At 43.8% G+C, this 25,577-nt stretch overlaps 1 protein-coding gene and 1 pseudogene across 9 annotated transcripts in view; one reads left to right on the top strand and one right to left on the bottom strand.

Moving 5' to 3' along the window:
* Positions 1-25,577, bottom strand: part of CRADD (CARD and death domain containing adaptor protein) — a 190,676-nt gene that overhangs the window by 34,284 nt on the left and 130,815 nt on the right. The window lies entirely within an intron of this gene.
* LOC147371416 (chromobox protein homolog 3 pseudogene) lies at positions 12,223-12,766 on the top strand (annotated as a pseudogene).

Below are 25,577 nucleotides of genomic sequence, written 5' to 3'. Positions count from 1 at the left end.
CTGATAAATGACAGGATGGAGCTTGGATCTGATTCAGAGCTCAAGGGCAACAGAAAGCCATGAAGGACTGTGCAAGTGAAAGTGAAAGTCACTCAGCCATGTCTGACTCTTTGAGACCCCATGGACTATACAGTCCGTGGAATTCTCCAGGCCAGAATACTGGAGTGGGTAGCCTTTCCCTTCTCCAGGGGATCTTCCCAACCCAGGGATCCAACCCAGGTATACCGCATCACAGGCAGATTCCTTACCAGCTGAGCCACCAGGGAAGCCCATGAAGGACTGTGGATGGGGTAATGTTACAGAGAAGTGTGGCATGATCCAATTCACATTTTAATAAAACCACTCCAACTGCTGTTGGAAAAATCATTTGGGAAGAAGGACCACTGCACATGGTTGAGCAGGTGCTGAAGCACAAGGGTGCTGGCCAAGCAGATAAGTGAGGGGTGAATCTGGCCCCAGTCTGCTCCCCAAGGCCTGGCCAGGGCTGCCTCTCTTCATACGGGCAGTGTACTTTTGTACACCAAGGTGCCCTGTAGGCTTTCTGGCTTCGGGGCACAGGTAAGAGCAAAAGGCCAGTTAGTGAGTTACTGCAAGGGAGGGGTGATCATTTCTTGGACTAGAAGAGAGGCCATGACTAAGGAGAAAAGGAGATGGACACCAGGGATACTGAAGAGGCAGAATGGACAACTCTGGGTTACTGACTCTGGGGACGAGGTAGACGGAGGAGTCAAAGATGACTGACTGTCAAACTTCTACCTTGGGTGACCGGGTGGCTGGTATTGCCACTGCCAGCACTGAAATGGAGAAGACTGAGGGTGGAAACAGGTGGAAGCAGGACCCAGATGAGTTCTGAACATGTTAAATGTGAGACGCCTAGAAGATATCCAAATGGAAACGTCAGGATGTCTAGACACACAGAACTCAAATGGGTCTGGACTGGAGAATAAATCCATCTGGACTCTAGCGCTGTCTTTGCTTATTATTTTTCCAAGCCCCTTATTGGGTAACTCTAACAATAAAATAAGCTAATCTATATATTAAGGTAGATTTTCCATCCCTGATTCTACTTTGGTTTTCTGGTGCAATCAACTTTCTGCTCCCTGTCTTATGTATAGTAGCAAATACTTGCAGTGCTTACCTTGTCAGGCACTGTTACAAGAGCTCACCATGCTGTGACCTGCTCAGGCCGCACAAGAGCCCTACGTGATAGGCATCACATCATCTTCACTTTCTTAAATGAGGAGACTGAGGCACAGAGAGGTGAAGTCACTTGCCCATGGTTATACAGGTCTTAAAGTGCCTTAACCAGAATTTAAACTTGGGCAATCTGGGTTTTGGCTTCCCTGGTGCCTCAGCGGTAAAGACTCCACCTGCCAAGCAGGAGATACGGGTTTGATTCCTTGGTGGGGAAGATCCCCTGGAGAAGGGAATGGCAACCCACCTCAGTATTCTTGTCTGGGAAATCCCAATGGACAGAGGAGCCTGGGGGGCTACAGTCCACAGGGTCGCAAAAGAGTCGGACATGACTTACCAACTAAACAACAACAATAATCTGGCTTTTAGTCACCATCACTATATTCCACCACCTTTTCGAAGATCGGAGATGATGTTCATGGCACCTTTTAGTTCCCCTCTTCCACTCTAACCACCCTTGGTTCCTCACTTGAACTGGCTTCTAGATCCCCCATTAGCTTTATTTTCCTCACATGAACTGGTGTTAGACACCCCCCACCCCCTGATTAGCTCTTTTCCTGCCTTTGAAGCACCACGGTTTGCTGGCTCAGACCATATGTATGAATGTGTCTTCTCTTCTGGATGCAGGGCAGGAAGCAGGCCCTGTGTTTATTCCCTCTGAATCCTTTACAAAGCTGCCAAGAGCGCACACACAGAGCAAGCCCTCATATACAGACAAGGCCAGACCAAGCAGGGATAATAGGCCTGCCCGCGTGAATAACAGAAGTCGGCTGGGAATACGCTTTTATCTGTCACAACCCTAATTAAGGGGAAAGGCCTTATTCTATGGCTAGAAATGTCAGCGTAATGAATCGGCTAATTGTGCCTTCTTGCTACAGACGTTCTCCCGCGTTGTCTCCAGGTCACAGTGTGGAAGCTGGAAGGCGCCTTTTTGCACCATAAGATATGACTGACCTTGAATGGCGTGGCTGCTCTGGGGCTGGGAGGGGGCAGCACCTCTCACAGTGCTTTTCATCTTGCTCTGTCTCTTTGGGGCTATTGTTGTGGGGCGGGTGCTGTCCCTTCAAGACAGTTGGGGCAGAGTTCCCCCCATTCTGTTCCCCAGGGCCCAGGAAGGGTCAGGGAATACTCTACCAGGGACCTGGCATCTGCTCCCTGCCAGGGGCCTGGGAGCACTCCTTTCTAGTGTCACTGGGAAGCTCCTGGGTCACTCCACACCCCTCCTCCGGATCCTCCCCTCTAGAGAATGCAGATCCTTTTAACTCAGCAGCTTCCTGCGCACCTCTCCTCCCGACTGCCTCTGTCACTCCCACTGCTCATGTACCTCCCGTCTGCCATCCACTAGTAAGTAAAAGCTGATCCAGGAAGGTAGCCTAACTAGAAGATATAAGGCACCTGGCCGGTACAGCAGGAACTTCCCTGCTCAGGAAATGGAGGCCTCAGACAATCCAACATGTGGAAGAAGTTCATTATTAATAAGGGTTGCCTCTGGGGAAGGGGCTAAGGAGCAAGGGTCAGGGGAGGCCTAGGTGAGCTTTATCACTAAGCATCCTTTTGTACCATGTTCTCTTCAGCTACAAATACTTACTTTTCCAATAATAACCTCATAGCTCTCCTAGTTCTGATTCCAGGTGTGTTAACACAACCTTCTGATAAAAGTCTGGCTCCTCACACAAGGTTTTCTGCAGGGAGAAAAATACGCTAACCTGCAAACGTGAATATCTGTGTTTGCTTAGGAAGAATTCTTTCCAACATATTAATGAATGGGCATTGTGACTTCTCCACCAGTCTCTAAGATTGGTTCTCATGAATCAGTTTCTCCATCTTCTTTCCCAGACTGCTCTGCTCTGGTCCAGGAATCCCTTGGTCTGTGAAGCTGAGGTCCAGGCCTGGAGAAGGGGCATCTTGGCAAGGCACTGTCCATGGGCAAGGCCTGCCAAGTGGCCACACAGCGCCCTCTGGTCTTGGGAAGCAGATTCTCTTCCAGTGAAAGGCTAAGGTGGTAGCAGCCGCTCCCTGCTCTGGATCCCATGAGATGACAGGCAAAATGGATCCCTGACTGGCTGAATAATGACCTCATCTAAGCTTAATGTCACATGTCCCCAGACTGAGTCTCCTGAAGAGGGAATCTGAGCCATCAAGGGGAATGACCGTCTGAAGGCCACAGACAGGGGGTTAGAAGCCCTCAACTTGTTTTATGATGAGATCTTACCTAAAGCACCTCTGTGGTAAAGAGGTGAGTTAGTGTGGAGGAAAAGAAGATGTCATGGAAAAAGAAAAATGAATAAGAAGGGGCTGGCAGCTTGGCACCCCACTCCAGTACTCTTGCCTGGAAAATCCCATGGATGAAGGAGCCCGGTAGGCTGCAATCCATGAGGTCGCTAAGAGTCGGACACGACTGAGCGACTTCACTTTCACTTTTCACTTTCATTCACTGGAGAAGGAAATGGCAACCTGGAGAATCCCAAGGACGGGGGAGCCTGGTGGGCTTCCGTCCCTGGGGTCACACAGAGTCAGACACGACTGAAGTGACTTAGCAGGCAGCTTACTGCCAAGAAAGAAAATTCTGCCAGCCAACCATAAAGAATGGGATGATCATAGCTACTGGGACCTAGAGCAAGTTACTCCACGTTTTCTCCCTCCATTGCCTCTTGTAGGATGAGGATAAATCTAGGACCTGCTTCAAATGATCATCCTGCCCATTCAGCACAGTGATATATAATACGTAAAGCACTTGGTCCAGTCAGCCTCCACATTCTCTGCCCCCACCCACCCACCACCCACACACCCCTGAACACAGCTCCCAGGCATTTTGAAAACATATTTCAAATACCTCAGAGCCACTGTTGGGGAGACCTGGTCAGAGTTGCAGTCCCTTGAAGGACCAGGTCCCAGGTTCTGCTGGGCTGCCCTCCACCTGAGGAGACAGTAACATGGACAGGGAGGGTCCCTGGGAAGTCACCTGGCCCAATACCCTTGGCATGTGATTTCCAAAAGGAGCTAAATGAACAGATGAAGACAGAATGAGAAGGAAAAAGACGTAACTTAAAAAGTAGTAAATTTGTGAAATTCTATTGTAAAGTTCTATTGTACTGAATCCTTGAATTTCCTGGTCACTTCTCCAAATCCAGATCTCTCATTCCAAATCAGCAGTTGTCCCTTCTGGAGACGTCACCCCAGCACACTAAACTGGGCAGGTAAGACTTGGCGGGAACTGCCTGTATCTTCAGAGCCTTTGATTCTTGTCCAGAGAGTGGGTGGGTAACAGTACCTGTACCCCCATTCTCTGTCCACTGTCATCTCACAGGGATGGGAGTGTCCTCTAGATGAAGAGTCACTGCTTATAATGAGAGCAGTTCTGATGGAGTGCCTAGATAGGGGAACAGGATGAAGGCAGAAAAAGGGCTAAAAAGTCCTTTTCCTATATAGTTGTGCTATCCAGTATGGTGCTTTCAAACTGTGGTGTTGGAGAAGACTCTTGAGAGTCCCATGGACTGCAAGGAGACCCAACCAGTCCATTCTAAAGGAGATCAGTCTTGGGTGTTCTTTGGAAGGAATGATGCTGAAGCTGAAATTCCAGTACTTTGGCCACCTCATGCGAAGAGTTGACTCATTGGAAAAGACTCATGCTGGGAAAGATTAAGGGCAGGAGGAGAAGGGGACGACAGAGGATGAGATGGCTGGATGGCATCACCAACTTGACGGACATGAGTTTGAGTGAACTCCGGGAGTTGGTGATGGACAGGGAGCCTAGTGTGCTGCAATTCATGGGGTCGCAAAGAGTTGGACACGACTGAGCGACTGAACTGAACTGAACTGATCCAGTGTGGTAGTCACTAGCCACATGTGGCTGCTGAGCACTTAAAGAAAGAGCCTGACACACACTGAAGTGTGCTGCAAGTACGAAGCTCACACCAGATTCTGAAGACTTAGGTGTGGAAAACAAGCGTAAAATACCTCATTAAAAATTGTTTGCTATTCCTTCCAGGTTGAAATGATAATTGTACTTTGGACATACTGGGTTAAATACATCAATTTCACATGTTCTTTTTCACATGTTCTTTTTACTTTTTAAAATGTAACAGACAGTAAAGAATCTGCCTGCAATGCAGGAGACCTGGGTTCAATCCTTGGTTTGGGAAGATCCTCTGGAGAAGGGAATGGCAACCCACTCCAGTATTCTTACCTGGAGAATTCCTTGGACAGAGGAACCTGGTGGGCTACAGTCTACGGGGTCGCAAAAAGTCCGTCATGGCTGAATGACTAACACTTTTACTTTTATACTAGAAAATGTAAATTCCACAGGTGTTCACAGTGTAGCTTGCATTATATTTCCGTCAGAGGATAAAGGGAGAAGGCAGTGGCATCCCACTCCAGTACTTTTGCCTGGAGAATCCCATGGACGGAGGAGCCTGATAGGCTGCAGTCCATGGGGTCGCTAGAGTCGGACACGCCTGAGCGACTTCACTTTGACTTTTCACTTTTATGCACTGGAGAAGGAAATGGCAACCCACTCCGGTGTTCTTGCCTGGAGAATCCCAGGGACGGGAAGCCTGGTGGGCTGCCGTCTATGGGGTCGCACAGAGTTGGACACAACTGAAGCGACTTAGCAGCAGCAGCAGCAGAGGATAAAGCTGTGGAATCTGCTTTCTGTGCTCTTTGCCCTCTCACTGCTGCCATTCTCAGGCTTAGTCCTAACTAACCCTTCACCTGAGTGAGCAGTGGGAAGCTAACTAGCCACTCCTAGGCTTCTGTTATTCTGCAGGGAAAAAGGAGAGAGTAAACTAAAATCGTTTTCTTTTGGCTGGCGGTATATTCCTCCCAGTCTACTCCTCTCCAATGATCACAGATAGACAGAAACATTTCTAGCCTCAGAATGCCAGGCCCCACCTCAGGCCCAGGGAGTACCACACATAAAAAATGAACCAGTCTTCAAAGCAATGGTGGGTTCTAGATGCAGCTGAGCTGCTAACAAGCCCTGGGGTTTTCTATTTTTTATTTCTTGGCATATATCTTATCTTGGCTGCCAAGCTGAAGATTGCTTGAAGACAGGGATCCGATTTTTGTCCACTGTGTATCCACACCTTGAGGAGGTAGTCAATAGAAATTGGCTGAATGCAATGCATGAAAGACTTAGTTCAGTTCAGTTCAGTCGCTCAGTCGTGTCCGACTCTTTGTGACCCCATGAATCGCAGCATGCCAGGCCTCCCTGTCCATCACCATCTCCCGGAGTTCACTCAAACTCATGTCCATCGAGTCGGTGATGCCATCCAGCCATCTCATCCTCTGTCGTCCCATTTTCCTCCTGCCCCCAATCCCTCCCAGCATCACCCACCTGTAAAAATGAAGGCATCAGACTAAGTAACCTGATAGGTTAAAGGAATTTTAAAGCAAAAAGGGACTTGAGAACCCTCTGGTCCAGTGGTTTTCAATTCAATCAGTTACAATCCAATTTTTACAATCCAACATTTTACAATTCTGTTATTTGCTAATCTGATATAAAATAATGTAACCTACCTATACATGTTTTAAAATTAATGTGCAAACTGTAATACAAATGAGAAATGAAATAGCATAACTTCTATAAAATAATATGTATTTCAATATATAAATACTCTACATAACTGCTCTAAAGTGCAATGAAGCTTCAGATTCACACACCTACAGAAATCACCACAGATGTGACAGCTACAATGTAGACGGTACGGGTGTGCTGTTCCGGTGACGCAAACACTTTCAGTGTTTGCTAATGGTGAGATGATTTTTCTGAAATGGTGAATAACTCCGTAAAGCTCTGAGCAAAACAGAGTACAATCTTACCTCTGCTTATATATATTCCTGGAGAATTCTGTGTATATCTTTAAACATGAAAACTGCTAAACATTAACGTGTAAAACAAAGTTGGATTCTTTGAAAACCTGGCAGAACATATGGAAGTCGTGAGGGTTGTGGGACCATTCTCCTCTCTGCAGAACTGTCCAGAGTATTACACAGCAGCTCTGCCCCTGCCCATCAGATATCACTAGCATCCCACCCCTGATCACTGTGGCATCTGAAAACACTCCCATGGACTCCCTGGTGGTCCAATGCTTAAGAATCCACCTTCCAATGCAGGGGCATGGATTCAATCCCTGGCTGGGGAACTAAGATCCCATGTGCCAGGGGACAGCTAAGCCTGTGTGCCACTAGAGAGAAGCCCGTGCGCTGCAACAAAAATCTTGCTGCTGCAACTAAAGCCTGATGCAGCCACATAAATAAAATAAAAAATAAATACACTCCCACAGGATGCTAAAAGCACCCCAGGGTGTGATGCCAACCACAGAAGAGAATCCCTGATGGGCAAAACTTTTTAATTACGGGCATAATTTGAATAAGATGTGAGAGCACATATACAGTAAAGTTTTGAAAAGATGGTCTATTTTCAAGACAGTTGCATATATACGCTACAACAGAACAAAGGGAATCAAGAGCTGAGGTTTCACATTTATATTGCTGATCACTGTTGGTTCAGTCACGTTTCAATCTATTAGAAAGGCTTGTCCTCTGAGACATTTTTGCCCACATTCCCACTGGACAAAAGCGGCTCAGAGACTCTGAGGCAGGCTGGGCTGGAGAGGCCAGGCCTCCAGGCTGCCAGGCCCGTGTTTCAGGCTTGTTTCCTCTGCGTACTCAAAAGTTTCTAGGACACCACAGTAGAAATTGCAGTGGTTACAACACTCTGTGTCCCATGGCAGTGTTTTCTTTCATGGCTGCTTACGTGTGATTCTAGGATTCACGATGTGAGTAGATTAAATCTCTCCCTCAGATCCTTCAAACAAGGTAAACTGCAGTCAAACTGTAGTCCTGCTGGGTAACCCCACTAGAACCTCACTTACTTTGGGGGCGGGGGTGGGAATGTGGATTCTACCCAGTTCATTCAAAACTTACACAAACAGAAGGTAAAGTCGGCTTTTCTCCATCTCCCCCAACCCGCTAACTGCTCATCTTGGAATGGGGACTCCATCTAGTTCCTCAGAAGATCCGCTGGCCCTGCTCACAGAAGAGTGTTTGTGCTCAGTGGGAACAATCTGTTCATGACAAGATACCAGATCCTGTTTGAACCACAGCAGCTATGGGAAAACAATATGCCTACAGCCAGCACCAAGTCTGGTCTGTGCTTCGTTGCTGGCATTGCCCCACCAGAGAATCGGCAGGCAGCGGCGGAACCCTGCCTGAGCAGCAGGCTCTGACAATCACCTTGGCTATTGCCCCTGCTTCCCCCTACCTGTCCGTGCCCCTCCATTTCAGCATTTGGTCTGCAGGCAATATCTTCTGGCTCCAGATCAACTTTTTTTTTTCGCAACACCCTCAGCAAGTGGGGTAAAAGGTGTTTCCGGCTTGCCTTAGACTTCAACCTGCTCTCAGATACCCCAGAAACAGCTTTTTTTTTCAAGCATATATTCTTCCCCTTTCCTGGGGAGCTCTAAGCTCATTCTGCCCCCTTCCCTAGCTCAGCTCCATCCCCTTCCTCAGGCCAGTGGTTCCCCAACATCCACAGAACCCAAGAGAAGCCCACACCATGCCAGCAAGTTCCCCTTGTTCCTGGCATCTGCATCACTGAGACCCTTCGGCTCTGAGATAATGTCATACAGACCCCAGTAGGTAAACCAGAGACCCCAGCCTAAAATAGTAATAGGGATGAGACAAAAGAAACCAACGATACTGGTCTTTTCAATTTCTCTAATGGGGTGGACAACGTGAATGCAGGAGGAGATACCAAATTTAGGCACAGAAAAGTGCATAAGGAGATAAAAGTCACATTTAATTGTTGCTGCTTTGTAAAAGCCCAAAGACTACTGCATTGCTCGACAACTTCTGCAGTGTCTCGCTGGATCCAAGTTCTGTGGGACTTGGCCACTGGGGACATTTTTGCAAGGTTAGATTCCTAGCATCCAGTGAAAAAAGGAAAGGGACTCTGACACTTGATCTCCAGTTACAGAATAGGTGTTTGTTCTTATACAATCCCTACAACTCTATCAGATGTTGGCAAAGTTCTCTACGCACCATTTTAATGCTTTGTGATATAATTCTTTTATGATTTAACATGTGTCATGCTTAAATTATTAAACCTGATTTAACATGCTTAAATTTATATTTCCTGCCTACTATTCTTCCCACACTAATTTGAACCATACAAAAAAGCTTATACAAAAGAAGAGAAACTGCATTCAGGACAAGTAAGGAGATTGTATTGAAACAATTCCTGATTAAAGTTAGCACTTTACATAACAATACAGGATATAACAAAAATCAATTCAAGATGCCTTGTACTGCAATTGCATTATAACTAACAAACTCCACTCACAAATTTTACACCAACTGTAAATCACAGACTGAAGTAAAACTCAAGTCTGAGCCAGAGGTTGCTTTCCCTGGACCCGGAAACAAGTTATCCACTTTGCACATGACAGACAGCAGAGGAGAAAACGGTTATAAAGGACAAGTAATTCTCATTTGGTAAACAGCTGGATTTTTAAATACCACTTTTAATTAAAACGGATATATCTAACACAAACAATGTCTACATGACATTATTAGAAATTAGAGTAAGAATAAAAATTATAAATAAAATCTATCATTTATTAGAGTTTAACATGCACTCGTTAGTAGGTTAGCCAATTCACATACATTGTCTTGTTTGATCTTAAAAAAGAAAGCTTACACTAGGGCTCACACTTCGTATTGTACATCCGCAGGGCTCACACTTCTTCGTATTGTACATCCGCAGGGCTTCGGCAAACACGTGTGCCGTGTGTCCACCGTTACCTCACACAAGCTACTTCCACTGTTTTGAAAACTCTGGATTTCCTGTATTCATTCCTCAGCCCCTCTGCCCAAACTCCAGGCAACCAGCAATCTTTTAATGGTCTCCAAAGGTTTACCTTTTCCAATATGTCATATGTTATTAGCATCATACAGTATGGATCCTTTTCAGACTACCTTCCTCCACTGACTAATAAGCATTTAAAGCTCCTCCGAGTCTTTTCATGACTTGATAGTTCAATCCGTTTTATTGCTGAATGATATTCCATCACATGGATGTACCGGTTTGTTTATCCATTCAATTACCAAAGGGCATCTTGGTCGCTTCCAATTTTGGCGATTATGAATAAAGCTACTATAAACATTTGTGTGTAGCTTTTTGTGTGGACATAAGTTTTCAACTATTTAGGCAGAACCTCAGAGCAGGACTTCTGGATCATGTGGTAAGATTATGTTTATCTTTTTAAGAATTTGCCAAACTGTCTTGCAAAGTGCTATTCTGTTTTCTTATTTCTTAATCTTTTAGCTACCCCTCAGTGTATGTATACCTGTCAGATGAGAAAACTGAGATTCCAAGAGATTAAATAATTTGTCCAAAGTTATGCAAAAGAGTAATGGCTAATGCCAGAATTCAAGTTTGGGTTGGTCTGGCTTTAAAGGCAGTGATCTTGTACTATGCGAACCAAACACTCAGCCAAATCAGGGTCCTTTAATGGTGTGAGAGTGTGTTGCCAATCCTTACTCTATGAGTTAATGTTCCTGTCCTGAGTTTAAAACCAGACACAAGGAAAATATCCTGTTGCACAAGCCTTATAACTCTCCCCCTAGAATCATTCTCTCCTCCTCCTCTGCCACAGCTCCGGGGAGGGGTTACAGGCCTTGTGAACAGGCAGGTATTAGAAGTAGCCCCACCTCAGTATCTCAATACACTACAGCTCCAGTTGAAGGCAAAGACATTAAACTGCAGTAACACTCCATTAAACACACACACACACACACACACACACACACACACTTTGAGTAATACAAACACTAACCAAATGCCTCAGCATCAGGTTTCTGATTTCAGGGCTTCTTTCAAAGATCGAGAATACCAGCTGCTTTGGGATGGAGGGCTGGGGGGAAAAGTCATTTGCTGCCACTTGTAAGTTTTTTTTTTTTTTTTTCCAGAAACAATTTAAGATGACTACCATAGACTCATGTTGTTCTTGTTCAGTCGCTCAGTCGTGTCTGACTGTGCAGCCTCAAGGACTGCAGCACACCAGGCTCCCCCATCCTTCACTATCTCCCAGAGTTTGTTCAAAATCATGTCCATCGAGTTGGTGATGCTATCTAACCACCTCATCCTCTGCCTCCTCCTTCTCCTTTTGCCTTCAATCTTTCCCAGCATCAGGGTCTTTCCCCGCATCAGGGTCTTTTCTAATGAGTCGGCCCTTCACATCAGGTGGCCAAAGTATTGGAGCTTCAGCATCTGTCCTTCCAATATACCTGTAAGTTAACTAAGGGATTTAGTGACTTTAAAATGTTTTAACATTTTCAGCTCAAGACAAGGGAGTTTTGCATTGCACTCCTGAGGTATTCCTAATTTTTAAGCAGGGCAGAAATCCAGATACACCAGCACCTCAGGTAACTGATCATCACAACGTACAGTGTAGGTGTTGGGGAGGAGTGATAGGCAGGGATGGCTGGGGAAAGCAGGGACCATGGTCAGCCTATCTTCACTATTAGGTTTACTTACATAGCCTGACCTTGAAGCATGATATGGAGACCATTCCACCATCTAGAAGGTGGAGGATAATATTTTTTACACAATAACACACGTATGAGCCATACTGACACGTGCAAAGAGCCTAGTGAAATTCCCTAAAGAGTATCAATTCTTTCTCTTCCCCTCTCCTCCTTTCAGCAATTCCAACTACATCAGTCACACCAGCCTTCAAACAGGGCACAGAATGTCCTACTTCTAGAGGTAGCACAATTTGGTACAGTTTGGCGAAATAGCTTAAGAAGAAGAGTGATGCTTGCCCTCATGGATAATATTCATGCAATCTGGTTAATTTAGGGAGTGTGCTTTACAGAGTAATTTGGATGAGCCTAGAAGCACCACCCTCTGCTAATGGTCATCTCTTTAAAATTGTATTAAGGAAATGCCGCAGACCCGGGACCCAGAGCAACTCAGAGGCGGTGAATAATAGCTCTTCAAGTGTGCAATAAAAAACGGCCTCCAATAAAACTACATTGCAAAAAATGGGTAAGAAACAAAATGGAAGGAGTAAAAAAGTTGAAGAGGCAGAACCTGAAGAATGTGTAGTAGAAAAAGTACCGGACCACCGTGTAGTGAACGGGAAGGCCGAGTACTTCCTCAAGTGGAAGGGGTTTACAGATGCAGACAATACTTGGGAACCTGAAGAAAATTTAGATTGTCCAGAGTTAACTGAAGCATTTCTTAATTCTCAAAAAGCTGGTAAAGAAAAAGATGGAACAAAAAAGAAAATCTTTGTCTAACAGTGAATCTGATGATAGCAAATCAAAGAAGAAAAGAGATGCTGCTGATAAACCAAGAGGTTCTGCCAGAGGTCTTGATCCAGAATGAATAATTGGTGCCACAGACAGCATTGGAGAATTAATGTTCCTCATGAAATGGAAAGATTCTGATGAGGCGGACTTGGTGCTGGCAAAAGAGGCAAATATGAAGTGTCCTCAAATTGTAATTGCTTTTAATGAAGAGAGACTAACTTGGCATTCTTGTCCAGAAGATGAGTCTCAATAATTGTTTGCATTGCCATATTAAATATTTAAAATGTGCATCCTGGTTTTTTGATTTCTTAGTGTGAAGAAATAACTACATTCTAATGAAAATCAGGTTTGGTATGTTTGTTTTGTAGTAGTATTGGAGAAGTTACATTGGTTTTTTTTTTTTTCCCCCATCTATAGCACTGGTTACTTTGAACAAATAAAAGCTTTCTATAGTTGCTTCCTTCAGCAGGAAAGAATGAATTTGATACCATCGTATATTATTTCTTCAGCATTAGAGAACAGTTCTTCTAAATGTTGGAGGAAATCTCCATAGTCATTACTCAATCAGAATTTAAAATTTGCATTTAACTCATATATGCCTGAGGACCATTCTAAGTTTTTTGTATGTGTATACATAAAAAACATATGTAAATGGTTTGGGAGTTAATTTTTTGTTGTGGTTTTTGTTTTGGTAAATATATTTAAACAACAGCCTTTCATAACCATGGATAAGCCCATGTTCTGGAATTATATCATTTTGAGCAATGTAAGAAATAACTGCAACTTAGATTAAAAATTTAAGTCTTAACCTTTCAAATTAAATAATTTTGTAATTAATTAGACAAATTAAGCAGTTTAAATTGGGTAATTTTTTAAAGCACCCCTATCAGAATCTGCATTCATATCTGCACATAAATGCAGTTTTATATGCAGAAACCCTGGAAAGAGAATTTTTATCACTATCAACAGCCTTCCCAACCAAATGAAAAAAGTAGAAAAATTCTGGTATGTTTTAATATAGCAAAGCAAAACTTAGTTAAATGGACACTTGATGGTTCCTTTTGGTGAACCATTGTTTTACAAGAACTTGAAGTCTCTGTGCTATATTTCGGAAAGGCTATGATACATGGGATGTCTCAGATTTGTTCATGGAAACCTAATCAGATAGTTTTAAAATATTGGCAATTTACGATCTACAGGAATAAATGAGTGAACAAACTTTTCTAATCTACGCTTGACCTGCATGTTTTTTCAGACTTGACTCCAATCCATTCCTTACATGAAGGCTCAATTTTCTCAGTATTTTGGGTTACTAGTTCAGCAGAAGCCAAGAAAAACAGTAACTTTGTAGTAATCAGCATGATGGCTCAGACAGTAAAGCGTCTGCCTGCAATGCAGGAGACCCGGGTTCGATTCCTGGCTCGGGAAGATCCCCTGGAGAAGCAAATGGCAATCCACTCCAGTACTCTTGCCTGGAAAATCCCATGGACGGAGGAGCCTGATAGGCTACAGTCCATGGGGTCGCAAAGAGTCGGACACAACTAAGCGACTTCACTTTCACTTTCTTCAATCAGAATGTTATTCAACTGTATATTGTTTACTTCATTGTAAATACTGGTGAATAGTGGTCAATAAATAGTTTTATATTCCATTAAAAAATAAAAATAAAAAATTATTAAGAAGGTGTATAACTTTTCAGCTGTTGGCAGAATATTTCTTTGGCTGCCACTTGTAGTAATGGCGAGATTTCAATCAGGGAAGACACAAGTTGAGCAAAAGAGACGAGACTGTTGGATATGAAAGCAGGTTAAATTCATGGAAATTTTATGCCCATGTCTTTATTTGCCAAGGGAGGACTATGGATTTAATTCATATTACTCTCTAGATAGAAAAGGGGAGAAGGAATGTGAAAACCAGCTATGCCGAGAGGCTCACTCATTATCTATTTATTCAACAATGAAAACTATTTACTGTGATTATGAAGTGGTAAAGAGATAAGAACAGTAAGTTGTACAAACTAGACCTTACAGTTTAAAATGCAACCACTCAAGCCCTGTAGAGTGAGGGCTCTGGCATTCCAGATTCTGTCATTACACAATGACAGAAGGAAGGGACTCTGATTATCTAGTCTGATTGCTCATGTCCCTCCAATTAAGATAAAGGAAAATGGAGATGGATGGCTTCAAATGATTTCCCCAAGATCACGTAGCTAATTTATGCAAAGATGGGATTAAGTGCTCAAAGATCTCCATCCCTGACCCACTGTGGTTTCCAGTAGATCCATGTTCCTTCAACTAAGGCAGAACCACTTCCTGGGGCACAAGCAGTATGCAAGGCAACAGGATAAACATGGTGCATTTTCCTGCAGGGCTGGTTCTATTAAGTGATGAACATTTTTTTATAGTTAGAAAATGCAGCCACCATCGAGTCTACAAGTAACAAATGCTGGAGAGGATGTGGAGAAACTTAACACTGTTGGTGGGAATGTAAATTAGTGCAGCCACTATGGAGAACAGTATGGAGAGTCCTTAACAAACTAAAAGTAGAGTTAGCACATGGTCCAACTCTAATTCGAAAAGATACATGTACCCCAGTGTTCACAGCAGCACTATTTACGATAGCCAAGACATGGAAGCAACCTAAGTACCCATCAACATATGTATGAATAAAGAAGATGTGCTGTATATACATATATGTGTGTGTATACATATATATGTGTGTGTGTATACATACATGTGTGTATACATATATATGTATGTGTAATATATATATGAAGTGAAAGTGAAAGTCGTTCCGTCATGTCCGACTCTTTGCAAACCCATGGACTGACTCTCTAGTCTGTGGAATTCTCCAGGCCAGAGTACTGGAGTGGGTAGCCATTCCCTTCTCCAGGGGATCTTCCAGACCCAGGAATCGAACCGGGGTCTCTTGCATTGCAGGTGTATTCTTTACCAGCTGAGCTACCAGGGAAGATATAAACATACAGTGGAATACTAACCAGTCATAAAAAGAAAATGAAATTTTGCCATTTGCAGCAACATGGATGGAGCTAGAGATTATCATACTAAATGAGGTAAGTCAGACAGAGAAAGACAAATACTGTGCTGTATCACTTTTATGTGGAATCTAAAAAAAAAAAAAAAGGATACAAACAAAACAGAAACAGACAAGGCTGCAAGGCATCTATCAGGGCCGCGATCTCTCCCAGAAGTTTCTATTCCAGCAGTTTTCAAAGTCTTTAAATGGACCTTCTAAGGCACAGTTTTACAAAGTGAATTTCTATATCCTCAACTTGCACCTGCACTTTTTTTTCCTAAAACTGCCTGAGAGATTTCCAGCATAAGCAATACTCTTTCTTCTACTCTACAGGGGGGAAAAAAAAAAAAAAAAAAGTCATACTGTTCAAGTATCTCGAATCTCCCTACGGTGTGCTGCCTTACATGACTCCAGATATTGGTCTGGGGAGGCCTTGGGCTTTTCTGTCTCCCCCTGTCCTGTAAACAGGTCTGAAAAGGTGAGCTTGGACAGGCTAGGAAGTTCTGAATTCAGAAAGGTAACAAATTACTGATGTGGATTATTTTTAAAGTAACAGCAATTAAAAAAAAAATCTGAAACCTCTAGATTTCCTCAGATCTTCTGAACAAGGTCTACATATAAGTTTTGTTTTTAATTGATTTCTTTACAGATGTAATACAGTATTCAGTGAGGTCATTAAAACCTATTTTACCAAATCATGTCTAACAACAATTAATTTCATACAAGATCAATGTTCACCTTCCTTCAACTTATGAAATGTGTAATGTTTTCTACCTCCTATTAAAAAAAATGATGAAAACATTTAGATGTCAAGTTAAAAATGCAAGGAAGTACATGGTTTAAAAAAAAAAAATCCTTTTATGAGGCATCCAGCAAAAGTTTGAAGACCACGGACCTACATTTACTTCTCTCAAGACAATGCTTCTGTTTTGTAAAGTTGAATTGAAAACGAATTTTCCAGAACCAGCAAGACTACATCTAGTAAAAAAACTCCTTCTGGTTTTGGACACATAAACAGCACCTTTCCCTGACTCCCAGCACTTAAGCAAAATATTTATTTTACATTTCATTTAGGATGGGAGAAAGTGTCAGATGACTATCTTCAGTCACTCACCACTATTTGAAAAATAATCTGGTCTCTATGGTGAAAGTGTTAGCAACCCGAAAGTCTCACCCTGATCTCTTATAAACACTACACGTCAAAACACTAAAATAAAGCAATTACTGTATGCTTTATATTCACAGCATTTCTCAGCAAGAACAGCTAAGGTGTGAAGGGGTGAGAGAGCAGAAGAGAAGCAGAAGTAGCTCATCAAAGGGTCGAGGACACCTTATTAGTTTCAAAACCACCAGAGAAATTGAATTACAGCTACAACAAGGAAATTACTATAGCTTTAAGAATATTTAGGACATAAAGATAACCGGTACCCTACTCAGAAATGACTTATTGAACTCATCATGGTCCTTAAAACAAAAGTAACTTGAATATATATTCTGGGAAACCTTAAAAGCAACAGTCATTACACTTGGCTAACTCATCATCCATGACTACCATTTATTAGTTCTCACCACCTTTGTGTGACAGGTGCTTAATAAGCAACTTTTAGAGTTCTGGGAAGTTAAGGATCAGGGAAATCAGTGCAAAGACACAAAAAAGACAGGGTCTAGGGACAAACTAAGACGCAATCTGAATCTATTAATGTTTCAGCTTTTGGTTCCAGTTATGTGTTTACTCCCCTCCTGCTCCCCTCTTCCTGGCCATGAGGTTTTATTTTCCAACTGTTTCGCTTGGTGTGAATTAGAAGGGTGACACCCTAACAGAAAGATGAAGCAGCTAGCCACATTTCAACAGCAGGTGGGGGAGGGGGTGATTTAGAAGGAAACAGAATCTCAATTGTGTGGCTTGCCCAAGGGCCTGACCACAACATTCAGCAGCTCATCCTGATGAATGCCCCATGACTCCAGCAGACATCCAGGGCCACATTTCATTGTTCTCCAGAGCCTTGGGGACTTCCTTAGTTCCAGCCAGATCTCACATGGTCCAGCTATGTCAACGCTTGCCAGACATGGGCTGAAAACCGAAAAGTTCCTCTCAGATGTTTCTGGTCTACACCTGGCTCTGCAAGTCCAATATGGAGATGTTTGCAATAATACCTGTGAAGACTAAATATTTACATTTGCTCCTGACTGTCTAACATCATTTTAACAGCCTGGATATATTTCAGCTGCGTAGGAACATGCTCATTAACGTCAATCTTGTGAAAATGCAGTTAAGCAAGCACCCAAGCTTCCAGGGATCGATACCAGGCACTAAAGACCTTTAAAGGTACGTGCTGTACAGAGATAGACAGATAGATAAAAGTTTGTTTCTTATGAAATGGTATTATTAGTCTTCTATTGCTACCACAGCAAATGACTACAAACCTAGCAATTTAATCTTACAGCTATGTAGGGCAGAAGTCTGATGTGGATCTCACCAGCTAAAATCAAGGCATCAGCAAGGCTGTGTTCCTTTTTGGAAGCACTATGAAGGATTCTGCTTCCTTGCCTTCTCCAGCTTCTAAAGACATCCTGAAATCTTTGGCTCATGGCCCCTTCCCCCTCATCTTCAAAGTAGGCCAAATCCTCATGTCACATCTCTCTGACCCACTCTTCTGCCTTCCTTTTCTTCATGTGATTAGAATGGATCCATCTAGATAATCCAGGATAATCCCTTCATCTCAAAATCAGTACCCTTAATCACATCTGAAGAGTCTCTTTTGCCATATAAGGTAACACATTCCCAGGTCCTGGAGATTAAGACGTGTACAACTTTGGGGGTGGTAGGGTCATCATTTGGCCTATGAGTTTCTATTTTGTTTGGTTTATTTTCCACTTCAGCTGGAAGTAATCTGAGACTTCTGCTTCTCAGAATGCCAGGAGAGACAGATCTCCTGAGTTAAGACTTGCTAACAGCTTATTGGCAAGGCAGGCACTTACAGTTTTTGGATGGTTTTAGATGCTTCATGCCAAAAGGTAGATGTGGAATGACTTTAAGGGAAAATGTATTTGGTGTGTGTGTGTGTGTGTGTGTGTGTGTGCTCAGTCGTGTCTGACTGTTTGCAAACCCATGGACTATAGCCCGCCAGGATCCTCTGTCCATGGAATTTTCCAGGCAAGAATACTGGAGTGGGTTGCCATGCCCTCCTCCAGGGGATCTTCCTGACCCAGGAATCAAACTTGTGTCTCCTGCATTGGCAGGTAGATTCTTTATCACTATGCTACCCGAGAAGCCCCATACTTGTTAAGTGAAGTCCCTCAGTCGTGTCCAACTCTTTGCAACCCCATGGACTGTAGCCCAACAGGCTCCTCCATCCATGGAATTTTCCAGGCAAGAGTACTGGAGTGGGTTGCCATTTCCTTCTCCAGAGGATCTTCCTGACCCAGGGATTGAACCTGGGTCTCCCAAAATCGCAGGCAGATGCTTTACCATCTGAGCCACCAGGTAGGTGCAAATACAGTAGCTATTTTTTCTCTTGCTCACAAATGGCACTGGGCAGGTGAACAGGCTGGAGAGGTGGGCCTCCTCCCTGCATTACCAACAAGACTGCCTAGAATTATGCTTCCCCACTGACGAGATATATATGAGAACACACAGCACCACCAATGAAGAGTCCCTGCCTGAACTATTTAGACTGAGTTTAAGCAAACCTCTAGATCCAACTACTAGTTTATAGAAAATGGAAGACTATATTCACCACCACCACAAGAATAAGATTACCCAAATGTGAAAAAATGTAGAAGATAAATGAGACACCTACCTTAACAATGTATTCCAAAATATATCACATTAAAAAATCAAGTTTAACAGAAAAAAAAAAAAACACCCCACTATCCACTGGTGACCATATCTTGTGCTCATGACTGAGGTAAGCCGGTATATTCAGAGACAGGATCCATCCATGCACTGCATCTCCCCACAAAGCATTGGGTGCCGGGGCCCCGGCTGTTCCGATGTAACAGTTTACTAATCTCTGCTACAAAACTCTGTACAGCAAACAGATTCTGATTTAGTTTTTTTGCGGAGGGCAAGTACAGTTGACTCTTGAACAAGGTGGGGGATTAAGAGCCCCGATTTCCAAGCAGTCGAAAATCTGCATATAACTGAATAGTTAGCCTTCGCCCCTCTGCATCTGGTTTCCCATCAGTGGTTCCACATCTGCAGATTCGATCAACCACAACCACAATACGTGTACATCACATATTTATTGAAAAAAATCTACACATCCGTGGACCTGCACAGTTCAAGAGTCAACTGTAATTCTGATTCACAGACATAAACAGATTAAACTGCCTGTGTATTTTCCTCAGTGATCAAGAACAAAACAGTCATTACTTCATACCTTAGCTTTGTTCTCATAACCTCAAGTCAATGACTCAGTTTCTTAAGTTACTGAAATCTCTGAAATCAGTTAAAAAACTGAAGATTTATTCTAGTAAACATCTTTCAGTGGAAATTTTCCACTTCAAAAAAAAAAAAAAAAAACAGCAGCCTGGACATGCTTGCTGTTGAATCCCGTAGTCTTTCTAACTGAAGACTGTAGGTCGTGACTAGCTGGGGAAGGGAGAGGAACAATGGGTACTTCCTTTGTAAAAGGGTAAATGATACTTTAGGAAATGTTTTGTTGTGTTTATGTTCACATGGATGTGTGTGCTGGGTTAAGATGTAAAATAAATTTCAAAAAGCCTGGATCTGGCTGCTTTACACACCCAGCACAGTCACCATCACAAACGCAAGTTAAGAAACCGAAATCAAGAGGCAGGAGTCCCTTAGGAGATGATCCCAAATACGGTTAAATTTGGCTTCTCAGGTGGCCCTAGTGGTAAAGAATCCACCTGCCAATGCAAGAGACCCAAGAGATGAGGTTTTGATCCCTGGGTCACAAAGATCCCCCTTGGAGGAGGAAATGGCAACCCACTCCAGTCTTCTTGCCTGGGAAATCCCACGGACAGAGGAGCCTGGTGGGCGACAGTCCATGGGGTCACAAAGAGTCAGACACGACTGAGCACACAGCACAATCTTTTAGTCTATCCTAAACGAGACCAGTCCTGAGTGTTCACTGGAAGGACTGATGCTGAAGCTGAAACTCCAATACTTTGGCCACCTGATGCGAAGAGCTGACACACTGGAAAAGACCCTGATGCTGGGAAAGATTCAGGGCAGGAGGACAAGGGGACAACAGAGGATGAGATGGTTGGATGGCATCACCGACTCAATGGTCATGGGTTTAGGTGGACTCCGGGAGTTGGTGATGGACAGGGAGGCCTGGTGTGCTGCAGTTCATGGGGTCGCAAACAGTCGGACACCACTGAGCGACTGAACTGAACTGAAATAAAAATAGCTAGTTCATATAGAACTTTTGGATTCCCTGGGTCCTCAAACCTCAAGTTGAGAAAGAATAATAGAGTTCCAAGTCGTTTATTTTAAGATAAGGAAACCAAAACAGACAGGTGGGAGCACACGCCCCTCTGCATCCCTGGCCCTGGCCCCACCTACGCTCTCAGAACTCTGTTCCTGGAGTCCCCTTCTCTTCCGCAGGCTGGCAGAGGGCTGGGCGCCTGTGGATACACACCCAGATTACAAGACCTCGGGTGGGCTGCTGGCTGGCATTCCCAAGGCCACAGAGAGCAATTCCTCAGCATTCCTCAGCTTGCTGTCCTAGGCCTCACGTGTCCTCACTATCCCAGTGTTAAGTCGGGGAAGGGTTTGCACAAGGAGTCAGCCACGTGGTTCAGTTCAGCTCTTTAGTAATAGTACAGTAACAGCAACAGCTGTGACCTGGTGGCTAGCACATGCTGGGGACCTGAGCTCTCACAGTCTCCTCCAACCTTAGAGAGAAAGAATAACGGTTGAGAGTCCAGGCTGTGGAGTTCAGATCCCAACCACTACCTACTAGCTGTGTGACCTTGAGCAAGTCACTTGATCTCTCTGTGTCTCCGTTTCCACCCCTATACAATGGGGAAGGATGATAACTGCCATCTCATAGGATTGTTATAAGGAATGAATGAATATATATAAAATGCTTAGAACAGTGACTGACACAGCTCTTATTTTACTTCATCAATCTTATTTCTCACTATACCTCTTCACTTACCCTTTACTCCAGGGTGAAGAGGGAATTAAAACACTTCTAGTATACCTTTACTTATGTCTCCCAAGACATTTATTCAGCAGACATTTCCAGGGAATCACAAAACACAGACAAGATACAGTTTCCTGCCTTCAAGATAAGTATAACTTCCTAGAAAACAGATACACGCAACCAATTACAAATAATGAGCTGAATGTAGAAACCAAGAAGTGAACAAAGTGCTACCTGATCAGGGATGAGAAAGAAGATGAGGAGTTGCAGGGAAGCTTGATGAGACTAATAAAAGAGGTGATGCTTCAACTGAGGCTCACACGATGCAGGAAAAAACTGTTTCTGGTCTTGCACAAAACCTTACTGATTCTTGTAATAAATTACCCAAAGTCTAAAAGATGCTACTGGAATGCTATGCTATGCTAAGTTGCTTCAGTCATGTCTGACTCTGTGCGACCCCATAGACGGCAGCCCACCAGGCTCCCCCGTCCCTGGGATTCTCCAGGCAAGAATACTGGAGTGGGTTGCCATTTCCTTCTCCAATGCATGAAAGTGAAAAGTGAAAGTGAAGTCGCTCAGTCGTCTCTGACTCTTAGTGACCCCATGAACTGCCTACCAGGCTCCTCCATCCATGGGATTTTCCAGGCAAGAGTACTGGAGTGGGGTGCCATTGCCTTCTCCGACTACTAGAATGGAAAAAAACAAAAACAAAAACAGCTGATTCACAGGGTGCTGGGCTTGTGGACTCCGAGAACTGCTGAGCGACACGAACTGCCTCCTTTGGGCTCTCTATTCACACAACTCCACCCTGACGACCTTTCTGCCAGACATTCGAGACACATTTGGCTGAATGTGTCCCTTGTCTTTTGATTTAATATTGTTCTTGGTACAGAGTTATGAATTGTTATAATGTTCTTTGTGCAATAAAGAAAATTTTAATAGAATTACAGACATACAAACACACCAAACACATAAAATCCAATATTAGTAGGTGAGCCACCTACCTGCAGTGGTAAAATTCTTTGGCCAACGTTGGGCTAGGAGGTTAAAGCATCTGCCTGCAATGGAGGAGACCTAAGTTTGATCCCTGGGTCAGGAAGATCCCCTGGAGAAGGAAATGGCAACCCACTCCAGTACTCTTGCCTGGAGAATCCCATGGACGGAGGAGCCTGGTGGGCTACGGTCCACGGGGTTGAAAAGAGTCGGACACAACTAAGCGACTTCACTTTCACCTGGATGTACCCCAGGTGTTAGCTGGGGCTCTCACTGACCTTCAGGAAATCACCTCAAGCTTTCATGAACTCTATAGCTTCTGGGATCCCAAAGTTCTCAACATTTGGTGAGGTCATATTCTCCAGGCTCCCTTTACTTTCTGGGCTCCAGATCTGATCAGTGTTGTCTCCACCCTGTACTAAATCAACTGTTCTGTGAACCTCTGCATCCCCAAGTTCAGCCCTGAAGTCCATGCCAAGCTGGGCAGGCACAGGCAGAGGAGAGACCTCACAGAAACGTGGGAGATCACAAGGACAGTGGCAGTGCGTTCCCCACCCAGCCCTGCCCACGACCTCCTGCCCTGAGCTGCTGCTCTGTCCCTCCTCCACCTTCCCCTCACTTTTGTTCTTGCCTGTACCCACCTCACTCTCTCAACAACCAGTAAATGCTTCCCCCGGACTCTTATAGAGAAACTCTGCCAAAATGCAGGCCTTTGGGGCCTCTTACTCTTCCTCAGGCACTCATCAAGGTGTTTTCTTCAAGGTCACTTCCTTCATAAAGCAATCGGACCTGCCAGATGTTCAGATGATCGCATTTCCATTTTCCCTAGCTTCCGAGCTAAATTTTATATTGGACAGGAGGGGCTGATCCTGGTGGAAGCAGCAGCTGTGCCAAGGGATGCGACAGTGGCTGGTGCGAGAAGCAGATGTGGGACCAGGGCACGTTACATGCCCTCGGGGCCAACCTCAAGGGTGGAAGAGAGGTTTGCGAAGGGCTGGAACTCTAATAGAGGCAGAGGTGGATTTGAACTAGCAAAATGAAAACTACTTACATCAAAGAGACCCATTAACCCTAGGGCCTAAGGAAACAGGGGCTTCAAATAAAAACTCCTGAGAAAAATTACAACCTTGACAAGGAAAGGTCTAGCCCCATTGAAATGTTTTCACTGATCTAATAGTAAATACTTAACATTTATAAGGAGTAAGTACTATTCAGACCACTTGACAAAACAAGTCTTCTATTTATACCCTGCAAAGAATGTCAAGTACAAAACTGTTAGCTGTAGCAGAAAAAAAAACACAAAAACTCAATGGCTTACCTTTATATAAAGTTTTTCCTTAAGTTATAATTCTTTGAGAAAGAGCCTAAAATTTTTCAGTAAAGAAAAAACTTTAACCTCCCAACCACTTTATCAAGCAGAAATAGCTATTACTGTACTCATTAGATAAGTAGACAAAATTTGGTGATTCTAACTTATCCCCCATCCAGAAGATTCTTAAAATCTTGACCTACTCTAGGGCATGAGAAAGGATTCCACTTTGATCAGGAGTTTCCTTACGCCCTCTTTAGAGAAGGCTAGAATTTGCTCAAATCTCTGAGTCAGACCTGATAGTCAAATTCATAACTTTACCCCTGCTCTAGTTATTTTACAAAAGGTTGCACAATTATATTAAAATTAGAATGTGAGCATAGCTTTTAGTTATATAGACAAGCCTGGGAAATGGCCTTTCAAGCATTTGATCTAAGTAAACTAGAAATTGACGAGCTGTTTTCTACAGAAAGAGAAACATAGAGGGGAAGGGAAAGGAGGAGCAAATTGACAAGCATGGGCAGAGAAAGATGAAAAGAAACAAGTGTGTCTTAGATCAAAGAGTGAATGGAGCCAGCGGAGCTCTGTGGCTCTTGGTTCAGAGGAAGGAAAGGTCCTGGCCCTGCTAATGAAGGGTGTGAAGTTCAAATTCTGCTGGAGAAGAGGTGCAAGCAATCGTGAAGGGGTCTTTTTGAGAGAGAGGGAAACATGACAAGACCCTTCCATATGGTACCCCAGAGAGAATCTGAAATTACGAAGATCCTAAAGTACCCAGTACATAAGCACAGCATCCAGATGAGCAGATGATGGAGGGTGGGGGAAGAAATAAGGATAAGGTTGCTTAAATTGGCCCTTGAAGGCCAAGATCTTTGATGGGGAATCAGAAACTAAAGTCATTTGTTTGTTTATTCATGCAATAAGTATGCCTCTGTATGTTCCAGATACTGTTCTAGGTACTAGAGATCCAGTACTGAACGAGACAGAACCTGCTGTCTGGGGTTCATAGCTTAGGGGCAAAAGTAAGTATGCAAATACACAAATACATATGCATGTTTTATTAATATATAAATTCAAAGAAAACAGGCTTTGGGCTAGAGTGTGATCTAGGGTCAGATGCTTTAAGTAGTGTGGTCAGGGAAACCCTCCCAGGGGAGGGGACTTGAGCTAAGGCCTAAGTAACAAGAGGAAGTCAGTCTTATATAATGGCCTGTATACCAGCGAGTGGAGAAGGCAATGGCAACCCACTCCAGTACTCCTGCCTGAAAAATCCCAGGGATGGAGGAGCCTGGTAGGCTGCAGTCCATGGGGTCGCTGAGGGTCGGACACAACTGAGCGACTTCACTTTCACTTTTCACTTTCACGCATTGGAGAAGGAAATGGCAACCCACTCCAGTGTTCTTGCCTGGAGAATCCCAGGGACCGGGGAGCCTGGTGGGCTGTCGTCTAGGGGGTCGCACAGAGTCAGACATGACTGAAGTGACTTAGCAGCATACCAGCGAGAGAACTGCAAAGACTTGAGGCAGGACCCCCATTTAAAATATCTGAAGATCAGAAATATCTGATCTGATGAAAGTGATGAGCCATGGGAGAGCAATGAAGGATAA

Source organism: Bos grunniens, chromosome 5 (genome assembly GCF_055505025.1).
Source record: "Bos grunniens cultivar Pamir isolate PY7600 chromosome 5, Bosgru_T2T1.0, whole genome shotgun sequence".
NCBI classification, from domain to species: domain Eukaryota; kingdom Metazoa; phylum Chordata; class Mammalia; order Artiodactyla; family Bovidae; genus Bos; species Bos grunniens.
This window is presented reverse-complemented; position numbering and strand designations above follow the sequence as displayed.